The sequence below is a fragment of the Metopolophium dirhodum genome, chromosome 1, assembly GCF_019925205.1.
Source record: "Metopolophium dirhodum isolate CAU chromosome 1, ASM1992520v1, whole genome shotgun sequence".
Taxonomy (NCBI): Eukaryota; Metazoa; Arthropoda; class Insecta; order Hemiptera; family Aphididae; genus Metopolophium; species Metopolophium dirhodum.
In genome coordinates, this window is record NC_083560.1 from 19,912,670 (window position 1) to 19,924,406 (window position 11,737).

General features: G+C 29.0%; 1 long non-coding RNA gene across 6 annotated transcripts; it reads left to right on the forward strand.

Annotated features, from left to right (window-relative positions):
* The first annotated feature begins 843 nt into the window (after positions 1–843).
* On the forward strand, positions 844–10,458 carry LOC132935063 (uncharacterized). 6 transcript variants are annotated; one of them, XR_009663147.1, is made up of 12 exons: positions 844–1,138; positions 1,928–2,350; positions 2,672–2,851; positions 4,016–4,153; positions 4,954–5,176; positions 5,320–5,471; positions 6,202–6,337; positions 8,897–9,117; positions 9,224–9,479; positions 9,571–9,739; positions 9,793–10,018; positions 10,098–10,458. It is a non-coding gene; the product is annotated as an uncharacterized LOC132935063 (long non-coding RNA). The 6 variants fall into 6 exon arrangements; XR_009663145.1 differs by having other exon boundaries at positions 5,320–6,337; XR_009663149.1 differs by having other exon boundaries at positions 5,320–6,337; positions 9,571–9,734.
* Positions 10,459–11,737: the final 1,279 nt, after the last annotated feature.

Genomic DNA, 11,737 nt, shown 5'->3' on the forward strand with positions numbered 1-11,737 from the left:
CATAATTTGCTCTGTATACGACAGATGTTCAAATATAAAAATATATACTATATGATTATTTTGATTACAACGCTGTACGCTGTACGCGACGATAGTCATTATAAAAATATTAAAATTATATTAAAAAGATTTAAGTTTAATACACAGAATTATACTGGAAGTCATAATATGCGTGGGCTGGAACGATGTTCACACCAATCACATCCGTGAGCCAAGATACAGTATCTATAGGCAAGGGGTACGGGGAACTGCATATAAAAGGGAGCCCGAATCGGCCTGTTTTCAGACGTGTACTACCACCCATTAGTGCAAGCACCTTCACGCCACTCTGTACGAGCATATTTTGGACTTAGAAAAATTATCAACAATATAATAAAATTCACAATAAAACAACAACTGTCTTTTATTTATTATCAACCACGACTACAACATCAAACAAATTGTCTGCGACCTGCAACTATAATATCTCGGCAGCCACTTATCTACTATTAGTACTACGAATTACGATAGTAGGTACCAAGCTACCGAGTATATTACACGTTAAATTATTTGTGTTGGAACCACGGTTACATAACACTAGTAATCTCCAAGTAGTGAATTGCAGGCCGCATGCACACAAGAAAAATAACTAGCGTTTGAGTTTATTCATTTAATAACAAATAAAGAAAATAGAGGGTAATGTTGATAAACATATTATCAGAAGCACACCGCTGCAGAATGATAACGGGCCTTCAGCGTTTCTTGTCGTTGCGCAACGTTACGGTATGAACCGCTAGAATTTAGAAACAGAGAAATCTCTGTTATCTATTTCCTCATTTCGCACTCTCGCCGTGCCGTTTCAACGATTTAAGATGTCTATCAAAATATTTTATTCTGTTTCCTTAAATCATTTGTTTATAATTGTATTATAGTAATATTATACTGAAACATGTATCTATTCGGAACACGAGTTATAGGTTTATTAGTTTTTTGTAGAACTGGGTGGAGAATTTGGTTACGGCGGACGAGTTAACGGCCATCATTAATATCGAAACAGAGATGGAAGACTCGGAGCCTTCCGACAGTGTAGAAGTCAAGAATTCGGATTAAGTTTTATAGCCAATCATGATGTTATTGTGTCTCGGACTAAACGCAAACCGTGAGTATATAATAAGTTGTTATTGGTCCTCGTGAGATATGACTATGGGTGTGAATCGACTGCACTGTAAAGCCTTAAAAATATGAAGTTAACAATTACTTAATAAAAGATAAAAGACGTAATAAAAATCAAAAATGCTAAATAAGAGTTTCAAAATTGAAATAGTTGTTACATAATTTAAACTCTGTTCTTTTCTGATTATTTTGAAAAATATTCTACAATTTTACGTTTGTCCCTCAAAATACCAACTTGATCCAATTTTCTACCAGAAACCTCACTTAAAGTTTAAAATCAAAATATCCTAAGTATAACTTTAATCGCACGTTATTAAAAATGAAAACCTCCGCTAAACTTGTATTTTTTTTCAAGCTTTTGGGCAATTTGTCATAATTATTTATAGAAAAAATTCAAAATCTCAAATGCTTATAAAGTTCAATTAGGTCACAAGAAGAAATATTTTGAACATTTTAATGTAAAAATAATTACAGGTATACACAATAACGAGTTTCAAGTACCTAAATTAATATTTTTCAACTACAACAAAAGAACTAAATTCATCATTTTCCATTTCGTATAAATTTGAACTAAAGCAAAATAATAATTGACTATTTGTAATCATGATTGGAAACTCAGAAATCAAATCGCCGGATCGAGATTTGACTTCACTACCTACTCCTAGTATAATTAATACCATCTATGACCTAGGTACTCCTTATCTAACCTATAACCACTATTGGTGTAACATTTGTATTTATTATTCATATTTTTAATTAAATATATTGATTTCAGTGATGGTCCAGACTAATCTATTGGAAGAACGTGTATATCTTCATAGTGACTTCTGACAAAATAAGTCTGTGAATTGTTACAATATGACTTCAGTAGATCTAGAAATAGTCCAGCCAGCTGTGGCAGATTTACAGTTGGTTATAAATATGATTGAGACATTGGTGACTTGTATAACGACATTGTTTTTAGGCCTCTGGAGTGATGTAAACGGTCGCTTGCCATTGTTATTAACAGCAATCTCAGGTTAGGTATAATCTGCATTTAGGTATGTCCTTAAATTATAATATAATGCATTTAATATATTATATTGTACAATCGCTTCAAATTTAAGGTCTGGTAATATCTAACTGCATGTACAGTGTATTTTCTACGATGCCAAGTCTGTCTCTGAAAATGTTTTTGCCGTGCAGCATACCTATTGATGTAAGTGGTGGCTATGGTGCAGGTTAGGTTTTTTATTGGGTATCTACTGAATATGGATTTAAAAATGAAAAATACATAAAAAAAAGTAATTTGAAAATATAACTAAATTTGTTTAAAAAAGTGTAACTTTTTATTGTTCATTCAGAGCCTACCACACATTTTTTTGTACCTAACCCATACAACCTTTTCGATTTTATCAATATGACACAGGCTGGTAACTTTACCCCGAGACACATTGTATAATATACTACCTAACCTTATGATTATATTATTTTAATTTGATCGTTAACTAATCATTTTTTTTTTTGTTTGTTTACATAGGTTAGGTGTGTTGTATGCATTTTTCAGCTTTGGCTCAGTTCTTGGATCTGCACTGAGTATACTGTATGAGTTCAATATTATATGGTAAATCTACTACTTATTCATTTTGCCTATCATGTTTCCATTGTTGGATTTCTTTATACGTGTATTTTTCAAAAGGAAACAATAGTCATCAAAAAGGTATACATTTTTTTTTTTGTATTAAAATAGTTTTTAAGATTTTTAACACTTTCAACGCCGCTGACGCATTAACAGAGTTTATTCCTTTGGGCCTGTGATGCATTTACGCATCAGTAATGTGTATGTTAGTATCCGCCATAACACACTATATCATGCTATATCTACTTTGTCAATAGTTTAATTTAATTTGTTTAATTTCGTAAACGCGTCACAGTATGAAAAATGTGCGTTGCAGTGGAACTTTTGAAGTCATGGGCGGTGTTGACAATGTTAATAATAATTACATGAATGTATCATATAGTGCGAAATGTCTAGATTTAATTGAATCCAAATTACCAATTACTTGTTTGAAAGTTGGATCTAAAATAGGGAGACCATGCGTTCTGTTTTATACTGGTCTTTTATTTTAGCTTTATGTTCTGTTTGCTTGACAAACTTCTTTCAGGATGCTTTTCGTCCTGTTTATTTATCAATTCCAATTATTCTGTAATATTTCTTGTTAATATGTACCGAATTATATTCAATTTACATTATACGAACATATTATATATATATTTTATTTTCTAGTCTGAATTCTTTACAAAAATATTATATAATTGATGATAGCGACTATATTCAAGAAAAATAATAACCACAAATATTGATCTTAGTGATAATATGTATATACATATACATGTTTGTTTAATGTTTACCCATCTATATTAATTTATAATATAATGTTCCATACAGTTAAATGTAGTATCTACCATTTTTTTTCCCCCAACACTATTTGCATTTATGGAGATTGAGTGTATTATACATTACATAATTTTAATTATACCTAATTATCAATTGTATACCTAAGTTTTTAATGAATTCTATAAAATCTGTAATAGTGTTTAATTACTTTCCACAAGGATTCAGACAAAGTGGCATTGCGTTTCTAGGGAAGCTGGTTAAGCTGCTTCCTTAAACATTTGTTTTCTTAACATTCCATGAAATTTGTGAGACTCAAAAATCAAAAATAAATAATAGATAGCTGTCTTGTAATATTAATAGACTTAATAAACAAATGCTGGTAAAGTATTTTGAAAACGCGAGAGGAAATCTTATGGTCTGCCTTACCTTGATTTGTCATTATATGCTACAAATATTTTCTAATTTTATATCTTTATTTTTATACAGGGTGCGGATACAAGACTTATCACTATGAAACTGGTAAATTATATGTGGCAAACTGTTACAAAAAATGATGTGGCTACTTAAGATCCATAATTATACTATCTGCAGTGTTCTTAACTGTCAATTAAATCTTTTTATTTGGTAAGTATACAGTAAGGATACTTTTTTAAGCCTGCTTAGTCCATTTTTATGTTTAAACAATGTATATTTTATTCAGTTATGGTTTTTTGAAATTGTAAATTAAGAGGCCACTCTGGTAAAATTAAAAATATACAACGCTTTAGAGATGAAATTTGCTCCGCACGCGTCGTAATTGCGGGAGCGGTACATTATTTTTTCACTTATGTTTGTTGAAAACTCTTGACCGTTCCGCCCATGTATTTCTTATTTCCTAGCATGCGGTGCGATGGCTCTTACTTCAAGTGAACTTGCAACCTATTTATTGATTTAAGTTCCTGTTTGCTTAAAAAATTTAACGAATCAATAAAGCATACAGACTATTATACAATATAATTCAATTTATATTTATAACCCAATTACTTTTTAAAATACATATAAACTAATAATTTCATTACGATTAAATAGTTTTTAGTAAATGTGTTACGTTGTAACTTATTAGTGACCTGGAGTACTTTTCGTACGATAATTGAATCTCCTAAATACATATTAGTAACATTTTAAATAGTTTTGATTTGTAAATATCGAATATGTATTTATTTATTTTTATTCTAAACATAATACATAATATATGAAATTGATTGTTGTACATAAATACTTTAATGTATGAAAATTATTTATTTTATTTAATCCTTATTGAAATTTGCAATACTTATGTAAAAAACATGTTCATTGTTCATAATATAATCTACATAAATAAAAATTGAATTATGTTGGTATATACAAATGAATAACAAATTTTAATATTACATTTATAATTTCAGGCAACCATAATTGGTTATAGATCGAGTACAATTTTGTTTGTGGGCATTAGAAATCGGTTTTGTGTAATTTGCAAGAGGGCGAAAAATTAAAAAATTACATCCACCTGAACATACATGTTTTATAAATTGGAAAAAGGTGCAACAAGTATGGAAGCTGATGGTGTTGCAGATGGTTTTAAACAGAGTTTAGAAATACATGGTCTAAAATAGCATAAACTAATAGGTAAGTAAGTTACACTACGTTTTTCAATTATATGATAAATAATGAATAATTTGATACATACCTAGTGAATATAATAATAATTATTGTTTTTATTTATATATCTCTCTAAAAAAATATTGAATTTGAATAACATTTTTTTATAGGAGTAGTCATTTCAGATGGTTTATTGTATGTGATTTACGGAGAAGTAAATAAATCTGAAAAATTTGTTAATACTATATAAGTGTATAACCTAACATCAATACCTGGTCCATGGAATCATTGTCAAGAAGTAATATAAACTTCTGTGTGTTCAGTTGAGTAGTCGTTAATGGGCCACCACATTTTATATCTAATTAGCACTAATAATAGTCGTTTCGGTAGTAATAATACACACATATGACTAACTTACGATGAAACATATATTTATTATATAAATTTTCTTTTTTTGTGAATTTTCAATAAAAACTGTTTTGTATAATTTAAATTAACTATTGCATTCTTAAATACAGTTTATATTCAGTAGGTTTATTCATAACAGTAAATAATAATTTTTTTTCTCAACAATACTTTGCTTTATACTCCAATACGTATTCTTAAATAAAAAAAGACTGGGCCACATCATATGAATATAAGTTGTTGTGGGCCACCTACTTTTTAATAATAATACATTCAAATCGAATGATTAAATTATATTCTATAATACAACAATACATTTTTTATGATTTTACTATACAGAATAATAAGCAGAAATTTTTTTCAGCAACATCTTTGAATACAATGTCGTCAAATACAATATACAAATTAAACTTCATTGGAATAATAATTAAATAAACATGGCATGTGCTGTTTAGTATATTATACACAACTGTATACCTAAGTTTTTAATTAATTCTATAAAATCTGTAATAGTGTTTAATTACTTTCCACAAGGTAATCCATAAGTATTTTGAAAACGCGAGAGGAAATCTTGTGGTCTGCCTCACCTTGATTTGTCATTATATGCTACAAATATTTTCTAATTTTATTTCTTTATTTTTATACAGGGTGCGGATACAAGACTTATCACTATGAAACTGGTAAATTATATGTGGCAAACTGTTACAAAAAAATGATGTGCCTACCTAAGATCCATAATTATACTATCTGCAGTGTAAACTCTTAATTTAATTGATTTATTTGGTAAGTATACGGGATAATTTTTTAAGACTGTTTACTCCATTTTTATATTTAAATCATGTATATTATAAATTAAGTTCAAAAAAATATTTCGAATACTCAGATTAAATTTAAGGAGTATTCTGTTGCGTACTAACAAGTTTTAATACAATTTTTGAATGAGTTGATTTTTCTGAAAATGTTGATGTATTTAGTACTAAGCAGGGCCTTGCACCCGATTTAACCCGAACCCCTAACACCCCTAAACACCTTTAAAAAATCAAACACCCGAAACCCGTATAACCCGAATGATTCTGTTTTTAAAACACCCGTGTTAACCAAAACCCGAATAAATATTCGGGTTAACCCGAAATCCCGAATAATTTTTTTTTTCTCATTCTTCATGCGACATATCATTTCGTATGTAATTCTTGTGGTGAGTTCGATTTTGTAGAGTTAAATAATCAATAATAATAATAACAGGAACAATCTAACAAACAATCATAGGTAATTTCTTGAAAATAAAATCCATTAAAATGTTTAATAATTTAATTGATTCTGATTAAAATACGAAGTATTTAATTATTTCTTATACCTATTATATGATATAGTTTATTACTTTATTACTTTATTAGTAAAATAAATCCAAATATAGCCAATAGCAATATAAAATAGACGTGGTCTCAACAAAACTGAAAGTATTGACAGCCGTGACCAAAATACCAAACACTAATAACTAATAATAACTTGTGTTATTTCATTATTTGCAACGAACTTCCAAAGCGGAATTACCTATGTCCTATAATATCTAATTTAGTAACTCGAATATCGTAATACGCGGCTATATTTTTTAATTACCAGTGTTTTGGTAATCACGAAATCATAATTTATATTTTATTTTATTTGTCTATGGATCAACAGTCAGCGCCCCTATGGACATCTATTTTAAACATTTTAATATTTTATTATTTATTATATCCATCGACTTGGCGTTGGTATGTGGGAAATTGTACATTTGTAATTTGTATCACATTCGGTCTACGAGACTACGACGCGCCTCTCACTACGTACCTACTCAATTTTCATTTGTATTATTATTTCATCGTACAATTTATAAGTACCAATATATTTTTTATATTACCTTTTAGTTATAGTATAATAATATTATTCATAATATTTATAAAGATTAATTTTTTTAATTTTTAAGTCATCACAAAATAATCAATACCTATTCTGTTATATAGGTACGTAACATAATGCAAAATTAAAATATCAATCTGTTGTAACTGTTGATTTTGTAAAATATACCTATTCATTATGTTTTTGTATTTACTTTTAAATGGGATTAGACTCCAGCAAGTTAACTATTTTTTGACCACAGAAAGCCTTGTAAACATTTTGATTTTTGATGACTGTTTTTTGTTTGCTTATCAAATACAATTTTTCTGAATATTTTTAATAAGTACAATTTTTTTTTTAATTATGCTAGTATGTAATTAAAGTCCAGTACCTATTTAGATTTTAGACATGTTATATAGTAAAAAAAAATGAGTTACGTGGACTCTAATGCCTATAATAAAACGAATAGGTAGTTAATTAAATAATTAGTTTCCCATTGTCTTATTTCTTATAGTTCATAGAAAAAGGTAACTACTGTACATTGATTAACCTAGTTTAGTTAAAAACAAACGTTGCGAATTTGGGTAAAACTTTTATATTTTATTATAAATAACATAAACATGAACACTTACTGTTTTTTTTTTTTTGGGGGGGGGGGGGGTCATCAAAAGTTCTGTTTTATCCAGATTTCTCAGCACCCCTATTAACCAATATTAACCCGAATAATAACGGTTTTAAAAACCCAAATGTTTGTTTAAATTTTTATTCGGGTGTTTGAACACCCAAATACATCCAGCACCCAAAACCCGAAATCCGAATAAATGATTCGGGTGCAAGGCCCTGGTACTAAGTACCTATAACTAATTAATAATTATTAACAAAATATATTTTTTATTGCATACTTAATTATAACCCACTAAGCTCGTACCAATTTAAAAACTATTTAATTGACAATTTAAGTTCCTGTTTGCTTAGAAATATTAACCAATCAATAAATCAATAAAACATATTATTATACACCATAACTCAATTTATATTTCTAACCCAATTACTTTTTAAAATACATATAAACTTATAATTTCATTACAATTAAATAGATTTTTTAGTAAATGTGTTCCATTGTAACTTATTAGTGACCTGGAGTACTTTTCATACGATAATTAAATCTCCTAAATATATATTGGTAACATTTCAAATAGTTTTGATTTTTAGATATCAAATATGTATTTACTTATTTTTATTTTAAACATAATACATAATATATGAAGTTGATTGTTGTATATAAATACTTTAATACTATAATAATTATTTATTTTATTTAATCCTTATTGAAATTTGCAATACCTATGTAAAAATAAACATGTTCATTGTTCATAATATAATCTACATAAATAAAAATTGAATTATGTTGGTATATACAAAAAACAGAACAAATTTTAATATGTATTACATTTATGATTTCAGGCAACCATAATTGGTTATAGATCGAAAACAATTTTGTTTGTGGGTATTAGAAATCAATTTGTGTAATTTGCAAGAGGGCGAAAAATAAAAAATTACATCCACCTGAACATACAGGTTTTATAAATTGGAAAAAGGTGCTACAAGTATGGAAGCTGGTGGTGTTGCAGATGGTTTTACACAGAGTTTAGAAATGCATGGTCTAAAAGACAATAAACTAATAGGTAAGTTACACTAAGTTTTTCATTCATGCTTTTTTGAACTTCCTACCTATAACATGTTTATAAAAGTTGTTAATTCCTAATAAATAAAATAAAAATAAAATTCTAGGAGACGGAAACTCAAGTGCTACAAAAAGATTAGCAAACATTATGCTTTATGGCCCTAGACTACAAGTAATAAAAATAAAATGTCGCAACCATTTATTGCGAAATTATGGAACAAAATTAAGAGCTATGATGTTAAATAATAAGTACCAGACTCAGTTAAGAAATCATCTAAAATCAAATATGATACGCTTTAGAATTTTAGATGATTGAATGTCGCAATAGTATACTAGGCCAAACAGCTTACCTAAAATCAATAGGTAAGTTGATTATTATAATTATTATTTGATAACATTATAAATTAACCCAATCATCGTATTTTAATATTATAAACATATTATCTTATTTAAGGTCTACAACAAGATATAAATAACAGTTTTTGACACATAATAGGTGTCCATGACCGATGAAAGGAACACTTTTGTAAGAATCTGCCAGCAAATGAAAAAAAAAATAGTATCAAAGTCGCCGAGGAATCAGAGCTTGTATAGTGGATATACTTTATAATCGTTTATGTGAAGTAAAAATATATTTTATTTTATTTTTTAAATCTGTAAACATTTAATTTCATAGATAAGAGCTTTTTCAAAACATTTGAAGTCTGTCAAACGTTATGATCACACACATGAACTACCTAGTTGAAGAACTTTCTGTGTGTCAAGAAGATGTTACTCTAGAAGTTTTGTAAGGTGTAACGTATGATATCAGTGTTAGCGATGGATCAACATTACTGTTTGGCCTGTAGACTAATGATGGAGCGTGGTATTTTATTGCAAATATATTTCTCGATATATACCTGGTAAATATAGTAATAATAATTATTTTTATTTATATATCTCTGTAAAAGAATATTGAATTTGAATAACATTTTTTTGTAGGAGTAGTCGATTCAGATGGTTTATTGTATGTGATTGACGGAGAAACAAATTAATCTGAAGAATTTGTTGATACTTTTTAAGTGTACAAAGTAACAACAATACTCGTCCATGGAATCATTGTCAAGAAGTAATATAGACTTCTGTGTGTTCAGTTGATTAGTCGTTAATGAGCCACCACATTCCACCACATCTAATTAGCACTTATATTAGTCGTGTCGGTAGTAATAATACACACATATGACTAACTTATGATAAAACATATATTTATTATATCAATTTTATTTTTTTGTGAATGTTTAATAAAAAGTGTTTTGTATAATTTAAATCAACTATTGCATACACAAATACAGTTTATATTCAGTAGGTTTATTCATAACACTAAATAATAGTTTTTTTTTCAACAATACTTTGCTTTATACTCCAATACGTATTCTTTCATAGTTGTGCACAATAAAATGAAAAAGAGTCAGTAAGGTGTATATCAAGAAAAAAACTATGGTCTACGTCAGGGGTGGCCAACCTTTTGTGAAGACTGGGCCACATCTTATGGGTAAAAGTTGTTGTGGGCCACATGCAGTGGAGCAACGATGTGTTTTTTTTGTTATTGTGTGTTTATTATGTGTTTTTCGGTTATCACCTTTTGGGACAGAAAAAAAGCTTTGATTTTTTTCAACAGCGTCTTTTAATGCAAAAAAATGAAACTATTCGTTCTTTGGGGGGTCTAAGGTTAAAAGTTCCCAATTTGATTTCAAAAACGTCAGGAAAAACAAACAAAAATCAAGGAAAAGCGGCTATTTCTATGTACCATAACATTTTCGAAATATTACGACTCTTTTTGAGCTATTTATATGCAAAAGGAATATTTTGAATTTTATTACTTTATTTTAACTATTGTCGTTACTAAGTTTCTTGTTCGGTCAGAAACTTGAATATGTAATACAACGTTCCTCATAACTTGATGTTAGTGGAAATTTAAAAAAAAAAGTTTATCCGAAATCCACAATACTCAGCGCCTGAAGTTAACATTTTTACAAAATTTATATATCACAAAAATTGATAGATTGATTTGAGTGTAATTCATGAACATATTTCTTTTAATATATAAGCTTAGAAAATTTAATACAAAATCTCCCGTATGTGTTTCTATATTTAACAAAAAAAATCATTTACCGAAAAGACAAATTTATTTTTTACGAGATTTTGGAGCTAGAGCGCGCTGTCCCCCAAGCGCGGACGTCTCAGCAGTTATGGACAGTATATCCGTGGCTGGCTCCAACCAGTTATCACTAGGGTCGATGTGCGATGTATATATACAACCGAACTCGTATCAAACACCGTGAGGCGCTCGCAGTAGGTGGCGTCAGACCAGCCGTACGGCAGACCTCTGGCTACTAGCCAGTTTAGTGTTCTTCACCCCTTGCATGCATCGGGTTCATATAACTTGAATGTGTAAACATAAATTGCTCCACTGTGCACTACGTGGTCGGTCACCGGCCGCGCACCGGAGCAGTCTTAACGTCCGCCTAACCGCAAATCCGCCTCACACCAAAATTTTTTTTGATTTTCAACGTATTTTTTATTTTGTTTGTCATTGTTTATGACCTACGGGATACGACGTACACGCAAACGCATGAATGCAG